Consider the following 14,107-nt stretch of genomic DNA (forward strand, 5'->3'; position numbering starts at 1 on the left):
ATCGAGATAAAAAGGAGGATCCAAATGAGGAAGGAGATTATGATATCCAAATAAGAAAGGAGACTAGGGAATATTTTGATTTCCAAATTATTCTTACTTTTTCATCCATATTTTAAATTTGAATTCTTAATAGGATCTATTGGATTTCAGCCACACAGTGAAAAATAATTTTTAAAAAATTTAAAACAAGTAAATCAATAGCTTTATCAAATAAAACTATCGAGCCGAATCCAAAATCCTAGAATCACTTTGCCGATCATAATAAAAGCAAATTCAAGCATGCAAAGAGATAGAAAATTATACTTTAATCAATATAAAAAAATGGCACATTGGTGTTCTTCACAAGATCCCAAGGTAGAAGTCCTCCAATGGTGATCCACACAGAAGTTGCCCAAAGTCCTTCCCAACCGGTGTGCTGCCGCAGCCTTGTCTTCTCAAAAACACTGCCAGCTTCGAACTTGCATCACAATCACACCAAAGTCCAGTTACTTTCAAATTAGAACAACATAAAAAAGATACTCCTCAGATTTCATATAACCTAGAATTTAATTTTTGGCTCCAACACATGGAAAACCCAAATTCTAGGGCACTCAAGCAACAGTTGCTGAAAATCTCACCACCCTTGTAACAACTTTTGCCACTCAAAATTTTCTCTTTTTTTCTCAAAATTTATCCAAAATTTTTATTATATTTACCATATCCCTCCTCTTGATTTTAGCCAAAAATCATAGCAAGAAGCCATGTGGGGCATCCCCTATAAATAGGGCATCAGAGACATCACATGGGATGAAGGGGCGCCAACCTTTAGCGCTCCAACTTCCCACGCACAAAATAAATTCATCGAGTGAATTTTTGGTGATCCAGCTACTTGGAGTAGAAGGACCCTTAATCTTCTATGTGTCATAAAAAATTTAAATTTTAGCATCAAAACATAGGATTTTTGGTCTGGAATTTAAGGCAACGCAAAGAAATTAAGAGTCCTCATTAAGGACTCTTCCTTTCACACGCCTAAAAAAAAAGGGGCAGCATTTATTTTTGTCGTGGGTTCTAGTGGGTGCAGAAGACTCCTTATCCATTTGATACTCTTTCAAGTTGGATAAGGATCTAATCCAAATTGATCCAATCCCATTAGGTCAAAGCCAACTGGTCTAGGTTAGCTTAAACACTTTGATCTAAAATAATTTTGGAAATTTAGGTTAATACAATGTGCTAGCATATCAAATTAACCCATAAAATTTATATTAAACTCTAATTAGATTAGATCAAAATTAAATCCTAAAGTGTGTGACCTATTGGGTTTCAAATCTAGCCAGCAGTGGATCAAGACTTTCGACGTAACCCTAATCCGATAAGATTTGATCATCCGAAGAGTCCCAATCAACTTGGACTCTTCCAAATTGACTCCAGAATTAAACTCTTTTAATTTTGATGAATCCATAAGTCAAAATTGAGATCTAACAATATATCTTGATAATTCAAAAGATTTAAAATTTTGATAAAAAATTATCAAAATACCCTTCAGTGGCAAGTTCTCGTGTAATTCAATCTTTCAGTCAAACAACATCCCAGATGAGCTATGGGCATGAAAATATATCAAATCTAATTACTTATCTTTATGTATCTCGATCTAAAGATGATGATTCAGTTGATATTCTATTAAAAACTTTTTTCTAATTATCATCCTACTTTGGCTAAAGACTTTCAGAATCATCATCCTATGAGATCACATAGGATGTTCGCTCCTCTTATTAGGAGTGACTGATCCTTTATTGATCACTCACAATCTTTATGCATACTTCACCATATCTAGAACACCCCACACAAGGATCAAATAATCAAGTTAAGTAGTGAACCAAAATATGGATCCATGTACACAAGGTACCATGGTGACCTCAGGTCTAAGGATCACTTACACAACTCTCACTAGAAAATCATGAGTTGACATGTAAATAAGACTCCATCTGATATTTTCTTGTAGGTTAATTCAGCAAACTTATTCTCTAATGAGTACCCATATCCTTGTATTAGTGTCACCACACAAGTGATTGTGAGATCAACCATCCTCATTTCTGAGCATACATAGGACATGCCAGTGTTACCAGTATCATTGATCTCTGACTCAACATATCAATGACTAAAAATATTTTAGATCAGGGCTATCGAAGATTTAGGTCTCACTGACGTGATCTCATCACGACCCTAAAATCATTATCCAGACCTATGGGGTTCATTATAATCTTAAAATTAATAAGATGCAGTATATAATGAATCAAAAATATCTATTAATAATATAAATATCATTAATATGAGTTTGAAGATAAATTACAAAATACACCCTATCGCATCTCATATGTGATTGGCTTGTAGGATATTATTCTTTCAATCTTCTACTTGCACTAAAGTCAATCACCCTTATACTTGATGCCCATGCTATCAAGATGGCGGTCAAACTGCTGTATTGACAAGGCCTTAGTGAATGGGTCTACTATATTGTTCTTGGTGTCAACTCGCTAAACGATCACATCATGTCTTTCGACAATCTCTCGATCGAGGTGGAACTGTCTTAGGATGTACTTGGATTTATGATGAGACCTTGATTCTTTGGCTTGAGCAACTGCCTCAGTATTGTCACAATAAAGAGGCACTGGTTGTTCAACCTCTAGAATCACACCCAACTCTGTGATGAATTTCTTCATTCAGATGATCTCCTTAGCAGCCTCACTTGCAGTAATATCTCAGTCTTAGTGATCGAGTCAGCAATAATTTACTGTTTAAAACTTTTTCAACTTACTGCACCACCATACAGAGTGAACACATATCCAGATTTGATTTGCTATCATTCGGATCAGATTGAAAACTAGAATCGATATAACCTTCTAGTTTTAAATTAGATCCACCATATATCAGAAAAATATCTCTAGTCCTTGTCAAGTACTTGAGTATATTTTTCACAGCTTTCCAATGATCCTTTTCGAGATCAGACTGAAATTTGCTTACAATGCCCAAGACATAAACAACATCAGATCTGGTACATAACATAGCATACATTATTGATTTTACAACCAAAGCATAAGGAATAGAACTCATTCTATTTCTCTCTTCAGGTGTCTTAGGCGACATCTTTTTAGAGAGTTGTATGCCATGATCTATGGATAAGTAACTTCTTTTACTTTCCTCCATGTTGAACCTCTTCAACACAAGATCAATGCACCTAAACTGGGACAAGCCTAGCATCCTATTCGATCTATCCTTATAGATCTTAATACCAAGTATATAGGATGCCTCACCCAAATCTTTCATGAAAAACTTTTGTGATAGCCAAGTTTTGACCGATTGCAACATCAGGATATCATTCCCAATAAGCAGTATGTCATCCACATACAAGACCAAAAAGATAATAGCACTTCCACTAGTCTTCTTGTATACACAAGATTCATCCATATTTTTGATAAAGTCAAACGATTTGACTGTCTCATCAAAACGGATGTTCCAGCTCCTCGATGCTTGTTTCAATCCGTATATAGATCTATTCAGCTTGCATACCTGATTTGCTCTCCCATTTGAGACAAATCCTTCTAGCTGAGTCATATAGATTTCTTCCTAAAGATTTTCATTGAGGAAGGCAGTCTTGACATCCATCTGCTAGATCTCATAGTTATTGTATGCTGCAATAGCAAACATTATCTGAATAGATTTGAGCATGGCTACCAGCGAAAAGATTTCTTCATAATCAACACCTTATTTTTATCTAAAATCTTTTATCACAAGTCTGGCCTTATAGGTCTCTACCTGGCCATCTGCTCCAATCTTCTTTTTGAAGACCCATTTGCAGCCTATTGGGGTCACACCCTCAGGCACATCAATCAAAGTCCATATTTGGTTGGCATACATGGAGTCCATTTCAGATTTCATGGTATTTAGTCATTTGTCAGAGACATTACTCATAATAGCTTCCGAATAGATCATAGGATCATCATTCTCAATGATGTGGATTGTGTTGTCATTCTTAATGACAAACCCATACTTGAGTGGTACATTACGTACTCTACTTGACCTTCAGAGAAGAGGTGTGTGTAGTGGCTATGCCTCAATAATGGATACATCTGGTTGAGAATTATTTGATAAATTTTGGATAGATTGTAGGTTTTGAACTTTCTCAAGTTCAATAGACCTCCCATTACCTTTTTTTTGGATAAACTCTTTCTCCAAGAAAATGACATGCCTACCAATAAATATTTTTGTTGAGTAAGGTTATAGAAGTAGTATCCTATACTCTCTTTGGGATAACCTACAAACCTGTATTTATCTGATCTAGCATCCAGCTAATGTTCATCAATATTTTTCATATAAGTTGGGCAACCCCAAATCTTAAGATGCTTAAGATTGGTTTTTTTCTCCTTCTATATTTTATATGAAGTGCTAGAAATAGATTTTGAAGGTACTTTATTTAAAATATATGCTGCAGTCTCGAGGGCATATCTCCAAAAGGATAACGGAAGATCCGTGAAATACATCATGGACCGCACCATATCTAATAAGGTGCGATTCTTTCTTTCCATAATTTTATTTAATTATGGAGTATAAGGAGGTATCCATTAAGAGAGTATTCCATGTTGTTTCAAATAATCAAGGAACTCACTGAATAAGTATTATCCTCCTCGATCTGATCGAAGAGTTTTAATACTTTTACCAGTTTATTTTTCGATCATTCTTTGATACTCTTTAAATTTGTCAAAGACTTCGAATTTATATTTCATTAAATACACAGATCCAAATCTAGATTTATCATCAGTGAATGTAATGAAGTAAGAGTATCCACCTTTGGCTTGAGTCGATATTGGACCACATACATCAGTATGTACAAAGTCCAAAATGTCACTTGCCTTATCTCCATGTCTAGTAAATAGAGTTTTGATTATTTTTTCATAAGACAAGATTCACAAGTTTCATATAATTCATAATCATAAGGATCAAAAAATTATCTTTATATAACTTATTAATCCTTGTCTCATTTATATGGCCAAGTCGCAGTGCCAGAGGTATGTGACTTTCATATCCTCTCTCTTTCTTTTCTTCATATTATCAATATGAAGCACACTATCATTAAGTGAAAGAAACATAAGACTATTATCAATAAAAGTACTTTCATAATATTCATTAAAAAATATATAAAATAATTATTATTCTTTACAATTATTTTAAAATTTTATTTCAATAACAATGGTACAGAAATAATTTTCTAACAATATTTAAAATATAATAATAGGTCTTCAGTTTTAAAACTTTGTCCGAAGATAACTTCAAAATTTTAGTTCCTACGGCTTCGATCTGAATGGACTCTCCACTAGCACCGAATAGCTCGAAGTCATCTTTATTTAGATTCCTTATTTTCTATAGATCCCATAATGATTTGCAAAGGTGTGAGCTACAGGCGGTATCTAATACCTAAGAATCTGAAAATAAAGTACTTAATGATAAATTAGTTTGTATCATATACAAACCTTTAGCAATGCTTGCCAATTTCATGGTTGCAAGGTACTCCTTGCAATTTTTCTTTCAGTAGCCCTCCTTGCCACAGTGATAACTAGTACTTTTGGTGGAGACCTTTTTCACTTCTTCTTGGAGATGCCAATCTTAAGGTTCAGCTTTTTCTTAGAACCCTTCTTTGTCTTCTTCTTACTGATCTTATCAATATGAAGGACCTGAGCCTTTTCACCCTTGAAATGATTTTCTATTATTTTTAACATATTCAGTAGTTTAGGCAGGCTAGAGTTCAGTTTGTTCATATGATAATTAATGACAAACTGAGAAAAAGTTTTAAATATCAGTAGTTTAGGCAGGCTAGAGTTCAGTTTGTTCATATGATAATTAATGACAAACTGAGAAAAAGAGTCAGGAAGAGACTGCAGGATCAAATCTTGGCTCAGTTCACTATCTATGGCAAAACTCAGTTTCCTAAATAAGTGATCAAATAATCATCTTTAGGACATACATTTGCATGGAAGAACCTTTAGTCATATGGGCATGGAATAACTGCTTCGATATCTCATATCGAGTAGTTCAACTTTGTTCCCATATAGCTTTTAAGATTAAGGAGAATAGAGGAAACATCCATGTCCTCATGCTGCCTCTGGAGCTCGTTGCTCATGAGGCAAGCATGATATATTTAACAGTCATACTGTCATCTTTTCACATCTTGTATGCGGCCCTATCCTCCTCGAAAGTATCTTCCCCAAGAGAATCGGAACAAGTGTATCCAGAATGTAGGAGACTTTCTCCTGAGTGAGAACAATTCTCAATTTCTTAACCAGTCGACATAATTAGGTCCAGTCAACTTGTTGGCATCTAGGATACCTCTAAGTAAAAGTAAGATGCCATGTGTATAGTTAATCTACAACAACAAAATATAATATAAGCAGACAACTCATGATGACATGCACAACTAGACTAAGATTTTATCTAATTGTGTCTTTCACTATTTTATCGAACTTCATAGCTCTCAAATATGAAAATCGAGAAACATTCTAATATTTCTTAGTGGGGTTGAGATTCTATTCCTCACAAATACCTTGTGGATAGCACAACAAGCATTCATGAGTTCAAAGTAGGTACTCTTTACCAATTGTACCTCTACAATTCTCAACTTCTTTCATTCTAGCCACTAAATCATATATAGTCTTGTAGATAGCACAATAAACTGTAGTGTTCTAGTTAAGTTGACCTTTTAATCCTATATGATCATACTTAAATAATGCTGTCTTGTGGATAGCACAACAAAGAAACACTATTCAAATATACTATAAGCATCAATATGCACTTGATCAACATCATGTCAATTTTTATAGTAAGCCTCGTGGATAGCACAATAAGCTCACTAAAATCTTGACATACTCTATCGACCAAGTTTGAGGGAAGGCTCTTGTAATGTCTACATTACTAATCAATCTAGATCCAAAAATCAACAAGACCAAATTGACCAGGTAACTAGGTGGGAGGATCCCCGTAGCTTTTCTAAACACTAACAGAGTTGGCCAGGCCAGCATACGGACCTAATTAGAAAACACCTATCACACTTTTCTCGATACCAATTGATTTTAAAAATTTAATTTTTGATTAAAAATTGAATCTCGATATTATAACTTAATATAATTTGACGAGGATTTTAAACTGATCTCGCACATCCTAACTACAACCACATAAAATATATACTACAAATTATGCAACTTAATATGCTTCTACTATTCTAAATAGCAATCATATGATATGCTAAAATATATAAGGGTACAATAGATATCAAAACATATGTCAAGCATATCGAAGAAAAATAAAAAATAACAAACCTTAATCACATTAGGCATGCTTTACACCCTTAACAATGCATCAATTTGAGCATCATATAATCATGATAATACAAATTTTAAAATTATCATAAATTAATAATTTAATATCTAAAATTTAACATCATGGCATATATAAAGTTAAAAATAATTTTTGAGTTTAAAGGATTGATGCTATGAATAAATGCAAAATTTTTTGGCAAGATATGCATAAGAACGATTCTATGCACAATTATTATACTTGTTTGATCGAATCAGATAAAGATGGCTCTGATACCACTGTTGGATTTTGATCACATAATAAAAAATAATTTTTAAAAAATTTAAAATAAAAAATTAATAACTTTATCAAATAAAACTATCAAGCTGAACCCAAAACTTAGAATCACTTTGTCGATCACGATCAAAGCAAATTCAAGCATGCAAAGAGATAAAAAATTATACTTTAACTAATATAAATAAATAGCATGTTGGTATTCTCCACAAAACCTTAAGATAGAAGTCCTTCGATGGTGATCCATATGAAAGTTGGCCAAAGTCCTTCCCAACCAGTGCACTACCGCACCTTATCTTCTTAAGAACACTGTCGACTTTGAACTTGCGTCATGATCGCACCAAAGCTAGTTACTTTTGATCTCACTACCAGAATGACACTAAGAAGATACTCTTCAAATGTCACATAATCTAAGATTTAATTTTTGGCTCCAACATATGAAAAAATAAATCTTAGGGCACTCAAGCAATACTTGCTGAAAATCTCACCACCCTTGTAGCAACTTTTGCTACTCAAAATTCCTTCTTTTTTTTTTCAAATTTTTTTTAGAATTTTTTCTATGTTTACCACATCCCTCTCTTGGTTTCAGCCAAAAATCACAACAAGAAGCTATAGGAGATCAGGGGACGTCACATGGGATGAAGAGGTGCCAACCTTTGGCGCTCCAATTTCCCATGCACCAAATAAATTTATCGAGTAAATTTTTGGCAATCTAGTTACTTAGAGCAGAAGGACTCTTAGTCTTCTATGTGTCATAAAAAATTTAATAAATTTTGGCATCAAACATAGGATTTCTGATCGGGAATTTAAGGCAATATGTAGAAATTAAGAGTCCTCATTAAGGACTCTTCCTTTCCCACGCCTAAAAAAAAGAGGGTGGCATTTATTTTTGCCGTGGGTTCTAGTGGGTGCAGAAGACTCCTTCTCCACTTGAAACTCTTTCAAGTTGGATAAGGATCTAATCTAAATTGACCCAATCCCATTAGGTCAAAGCCAACTAGTCTAGGTTAGCTCAAACACTTTGATCTAAACCAATTTTGGAAACTTGAGTTAATACAATATGCTAGCATATCAAATTAACCCATAAAATTTATATTAAACTTTAATTAGATTAGATCAAGATCAAATCTCAAAGTGTGTAATCTATTGAATTTCAAATCTAGTCAGTAGTGGATCAAGACTTTCGACGTAATCCTAATATGATAAGATTAGGTCACCCAAGAGTCCCAATCAACTTGGACTCTTCAAATTGACTTCATAATTAAACTTTTTAATTATAATAAATCTATAAGTCAAGTTTAATATCTAGCAATGTGTCATGACTATCCAAAGATTTAAAATTTTGATAAAAATTTATCAAAATATCCTTTAGTGGTAAGTTTTCGTGTAATTCAATCTTTCAGTCAAACAACATCCCAGATGAGCTGTGGGTATGAAAATATGTCAAACTCAGTCACTTATCTTTATGTATCTCGATCTGAAGGTGATAATTCAGTTGATAATAATTAGAAATTTTTTCTAATTATCACCCTACTTTGGCCAAAGACTTCAGAATCATCGTCCTACGAGATCACATAAGATATTCGCTCCCCTTATTAGGAATGACTGATCCTTTATTGATTACTTACAACCTTCATACACACTTCACCATATCCTAACATCTCACACAAGGATCAAAGAACCAAGCTAGGTAGTAAATCAAAATATGGATCCATGTACATAAGGTACCATGGTGACCTCAGGTCTAAGGATCACTTATACAACTCCTACTAGAGAATCATCAGTTGATATGTAAATAAGATTCCATCTGATATTCTCTTGTAGGTCAATTCAGTGAACTCATTCTCTAATGAGCACTCATATCCTTATATTAGTGTCACCACACAAGTGATTGTGAGATCAACCATCCTTATTTCTGAGCATACATAGGATATGCCAGTCTTACTAGTATCATTGATCTCTGACTCAATGTACCAACGACTAGAAATATTTTAGATTAGGGCTATCGAGGATTTAGGTCTCACTGGTGTGATCTTATCACGGCCCTAAAACTATTGCTCAAACCTATGGGGTTCATTAGAATCTTAAAATTAATAAGATGAAACATATAATGAATCAAAAATACTTATTAATAATATAAATATCATTTACATGAGTTTGAAAGATAAATTACAAAATACACCCTATCGCATCCCATATGCATTGGCTTGTAGGGCATTATTCTTTCAGAATCCAAATAAAAAAAAAGATCATGATAAATTGAAATTCAAGCAAGAAAGAAGATTGCAAAAATCCCCAAACTCTTCTTCTAAATCCTGACGGATCCATACTTCCTCATCTATCTGAACAGAATCAAGAACATTCCAAAGAATAGATCCTAAGAGAGAGAGGTCAAATTCAAAGCTCTCATGGTAAGAGGCTCACAAGTCCTTTTCCATCATTTACTTTCTTTCCTTCTTGTAGGTCCACAAGTCATAAGAGGGTGAAGATCAAGACCAATCCGAAGCAAAAATCAAGCCAATTAGAGGTAAAAATCAAGACAATCCAAAGTCAAAATCAAGACTAATCCGAAGTAAAAATCAAGCCAATCCTAAATGAAAATCAAACCCATTTGAGGTGAAAATCAAGACAAACTGGGGATGACCAAGGTCAAGGCCGAGATATAGATTTTTTGATTTCAAATGCAGATCAAGGTAGCAGCTAGGAGACTCCACCAAGTGTTCGATAGGTTGCTCCTATGAGCAGTAACAAGAAAAAAGAAAAAAAGATTGTGAGGTCTGTTGAGAATAGCAGTCAAGAGTCTTTGGCTAAACTAGTGATGGAAAAATTCTTTATGAAGATAACTCCTACAAGACCAATATTACTAGAGCAAAAATTGATCTAGGCTGAACTGAAGTAAAGCCTGAGGCCCATCCAAAGTGAAGATCAAATCCATCTGAGGTAAAGATCAAGTTTAAGCTAAGGCAAACAGCAAGAAAGAGCGAAGCAAAATCCAATGGCTCTCAAACAAAACTCACAACTCTCATGGTAAAGGCTCTCAAGCTCCAATTCATTATTCTATTTTTTTTTGTAGGACAACAATCCTTGAGAACACAAGCTGAGGTAAAGGCAGCCTAAGGCCTAGGCCATCAGAAAATCAATCTCAAAAGATCAAATATCACCAAAGGGCAAAGGTCATCAGAAGACTAGTCTAGTCAAACCGAGGTTGAGCTATCGAGCAAAAAGTCGAAAGCTAAGATGAAAGATTGAGACTAAAATGAAGCTCGATGCCAAGATGAACCCAAGGATGATCTAAGATGGTTGTGCTTCTGATGCGGACCATCTTAAATTCAGCCTCCAAGAGTCGACCCCCCCCTAAAGTGAGCTCTTGAAAGCTGAAGTCTCAAAGGCCAACCTCCCAAAGTCAAGCTCTAGGATGCTAAAGATTTAAGAATGCTAACCAATGAAGGCTGACTAGAGGTGAACTGACTAAAATAGGATAACAACACTCTAATTATCTATTATCCTCTTTATTCCAAAGCTTAATTTGATTTAAGAATCAAAAGGCCTAACCAGAGCCGATCTAGCAAGTTCTCTTATTCCTTTTGTAGGTCTACAACTCAACAATCCAATGATGCTCCTCACCCATGAGCAAGTCGAGCGGAGGCCACGACGATAGTGACCTAATGGCACTCTTTGTGCATGGGTAAGTTGAGTGAAACCAATGAACTCAAAGTCATCCATACTGAAGTCCTCGATGATTAAGAAGCGGAGGCTAACCTATAAAGACCCCCGAAGGCTTCTCACTTTCAACGAGTTAGCACCCACGAAGACCTTAGTCTTATGAAAAGTGGGGCTAACATATAAAGATCTCCAATAACGCCAATCCAACCTACATGGGTAGAAGATCTTGGCAGTCAAAAAGTGGAGGCTCCTATAAGGACCCCCAAAGATCCCTCGCTTTTCAGTGAGCTGAGCCGATGAAGACTTCGGCTGATTAAGAAGTGAAGGCTAATCTAAAAAGATATTTAGAGGGCTAATCTATAAGGATCCTCAACCCATCGACTTCAACTACACAAGAAATGAGGGCTAACCTATAGGACGCTCGAAGGTCTCTTATTTTTTAGCAAGCAAAGCCTATGAAAACCTCGACGATCAAACTGAAGTAGAAGCATGCACCCATGTCTTCGGTAGTTTTGACTTGATATACTTTCTTTGCTTGAATCAATTCTATCTCAAACTCAAGAGTAGAGGGCTTACGTTGGGGATGATCTCATACAGTCGAAGATATGAGGCATATGAGAATATGAAGATACCTCAGCTTGATCTACTTCTCTTGATTCACTTACTTCGGATAGCTTTTAATTTGAAGCCCAGTGGAGCTCGATCGTCTCTCCAATTTTGACCCAATAAGGCACTTGAGCTGATCTAATTTGGCAAAATAGAGAAGGTTGACCTTTAGCACCCACGTAGATCTTCAAATTTCATGACAATCGAAAATAAATGATGATGAGCAAACAAGAAATAAATAACAAACAAATCTCTCTAAATAAGAAAAGAATAATGACTGAATCTCGTTAGATAAAATAAGGCTAACCACCTGATCCTCCATTCTCACTAATCTTCAGTCTCGTTTATAAAAAAAGGCCCATAAGAGACCCTCAAGGTATAAAAAATCTCTCTCTCAACATGCTCACTCCTTTTTATCTGTATCAGGGATCTGACTTGAGCATTGGAGGATCTCCATCGAAGCCAACTCTGATCGGAGACTTTTCTTGTAGGTCCTGTAGCCACCGTCCAGCCATCGTCGATCTACAGTCACTGTCAAGCTCTAGCTAACCCAACTTCTACATGAATTTCTACTACAACAACTTTCAAATTGCCATGTAGAAGATTTAATAGTTTGATGAGATGGCATGGTGGTGGCTCATGCAACACTCATCGTAGTTGTGGTCAAGGCATACCTTCAATCCAAGAAGCAAATCCGATATGTTGTTAAATAATATATGGGAGTTCTTCAATAAGTACATAATTGATGCTCGAGACAAGCTTATTATTAGCTTATTGGAGACTATAAGAAGATTGTTGATGTAGTGACTCTAAGTTAAGAGAAAAGGCTTGGATAAAATCACATATCCTCTTTGCCTTAGGATATAAAAGAAATCGAAGAGAGTTAAGTTTGAGGCTATGGATTTGAAATTGAGCATTGTAATGACTGATATGTTATATACTTAGGGGAGAGTGCCTGTGGATGTAGGACATGGGATCTATCTGACATCCTATACTGCCATACTATAGTAGCTATTATGTTTATAAAAAAGGAGGCAGAGCACTTTGTCGGTTCTTGGTACACCAAAGATACATTTGTTAAAGTTTGTAAGCACATTATTCAACCAACTTCTGAAATGAAATTTTGACCAAGGATAGAACCCCACTCTTTCTCCCTCTCTTTCATAATAAGGGCTCCTGCAAATAAACCCATAAAGGCATAAGGAAAAAAAGAGGATGAGTCAAAGGATTCTAGTAGAATCACAAGTAAGGGTACCTCATTGAGATATTGCAATTGCAAACAATAAGGCTATAACTCTAAAACTTACAAAGGCCCTATGAAGGAGAAGCCAAAGAAGAAGGATCAGAGCATTGGATCCAATCAAGTTCATAGCAAAAGGGAGAGAGGATGGGTACATATTATATGTTCATGTTTCATCACTCAGCTACTATATCTCATATGTACTTTTGTTGAACAATATTTTTCAAGTTCAGGATACTATGAGATCATCATAAAAGAAAGTTCAAGCTCTTAACTTGTATCTTTATAGCCATCAAGTAGTAGCTAGTAGCTAATGGCCACCAGTTAGCAACCTCCCACCTAGTGCCTCCTCCCACCTAGCTTCTTTCCAGCCTACCTCCTCCCACCTAGCAGCCTCCTAGATTGTCTGCTCATGGTATGCGAAGTACTTTCACAGCTATAATCTTCTCTATCTACATTCGACTTGTGGTTATATATGTTTTAGTGGATATTAATATATACTTTTGTTTAGTGTACTTTTTGGTGTAATGTCTTTGGTGTATCATTTTTGGTGTGATACATTTGTATCCATTATGCATAGTATTCAATACGACACTCTAGATGTTTATAGTGAAACAATATGAAACATTATGATACCTTGTGTTGCATTGTGAAATATTGTAATACATTATGATATAGTGTGATATATTGTGAAACATATAACATATGATACATTGTAATGCATTGTGACATATTATGGTTTGATTCTATTTTTGGCCATTATGTGCCAATATAATGTGCTAATTGCATATTGATTCTGATTTGATTATTTTGTGTTGAATTAGCTGGAAAGTAGCATATATCAATGGATGATATGTCCAGAGATTTAATTGCATTTTTATTCTTCTCTTATGATTTTTTTTGGATGGTTTATGGATGACGTAGTGGGTACCTTCAAATTGCATCTACTAGGTTACCTTTGTTCAACTTTTTCAAATTATAATGGGT

The sequence above is a fragment of the Elaeis guineensis genome, chromosome 7, assembly GCF_000442705.2.
Source record: "Elaeis guineensis isolate ETL-2024a chromosome 7, EG11, whole genome shotgun sequence".
NCBI lineage: Eukaryota > Viridiplantae > Streptophyta > Magnoliopsida > Arecales > Arecaceae > Elaeis > Elaeis guineensis.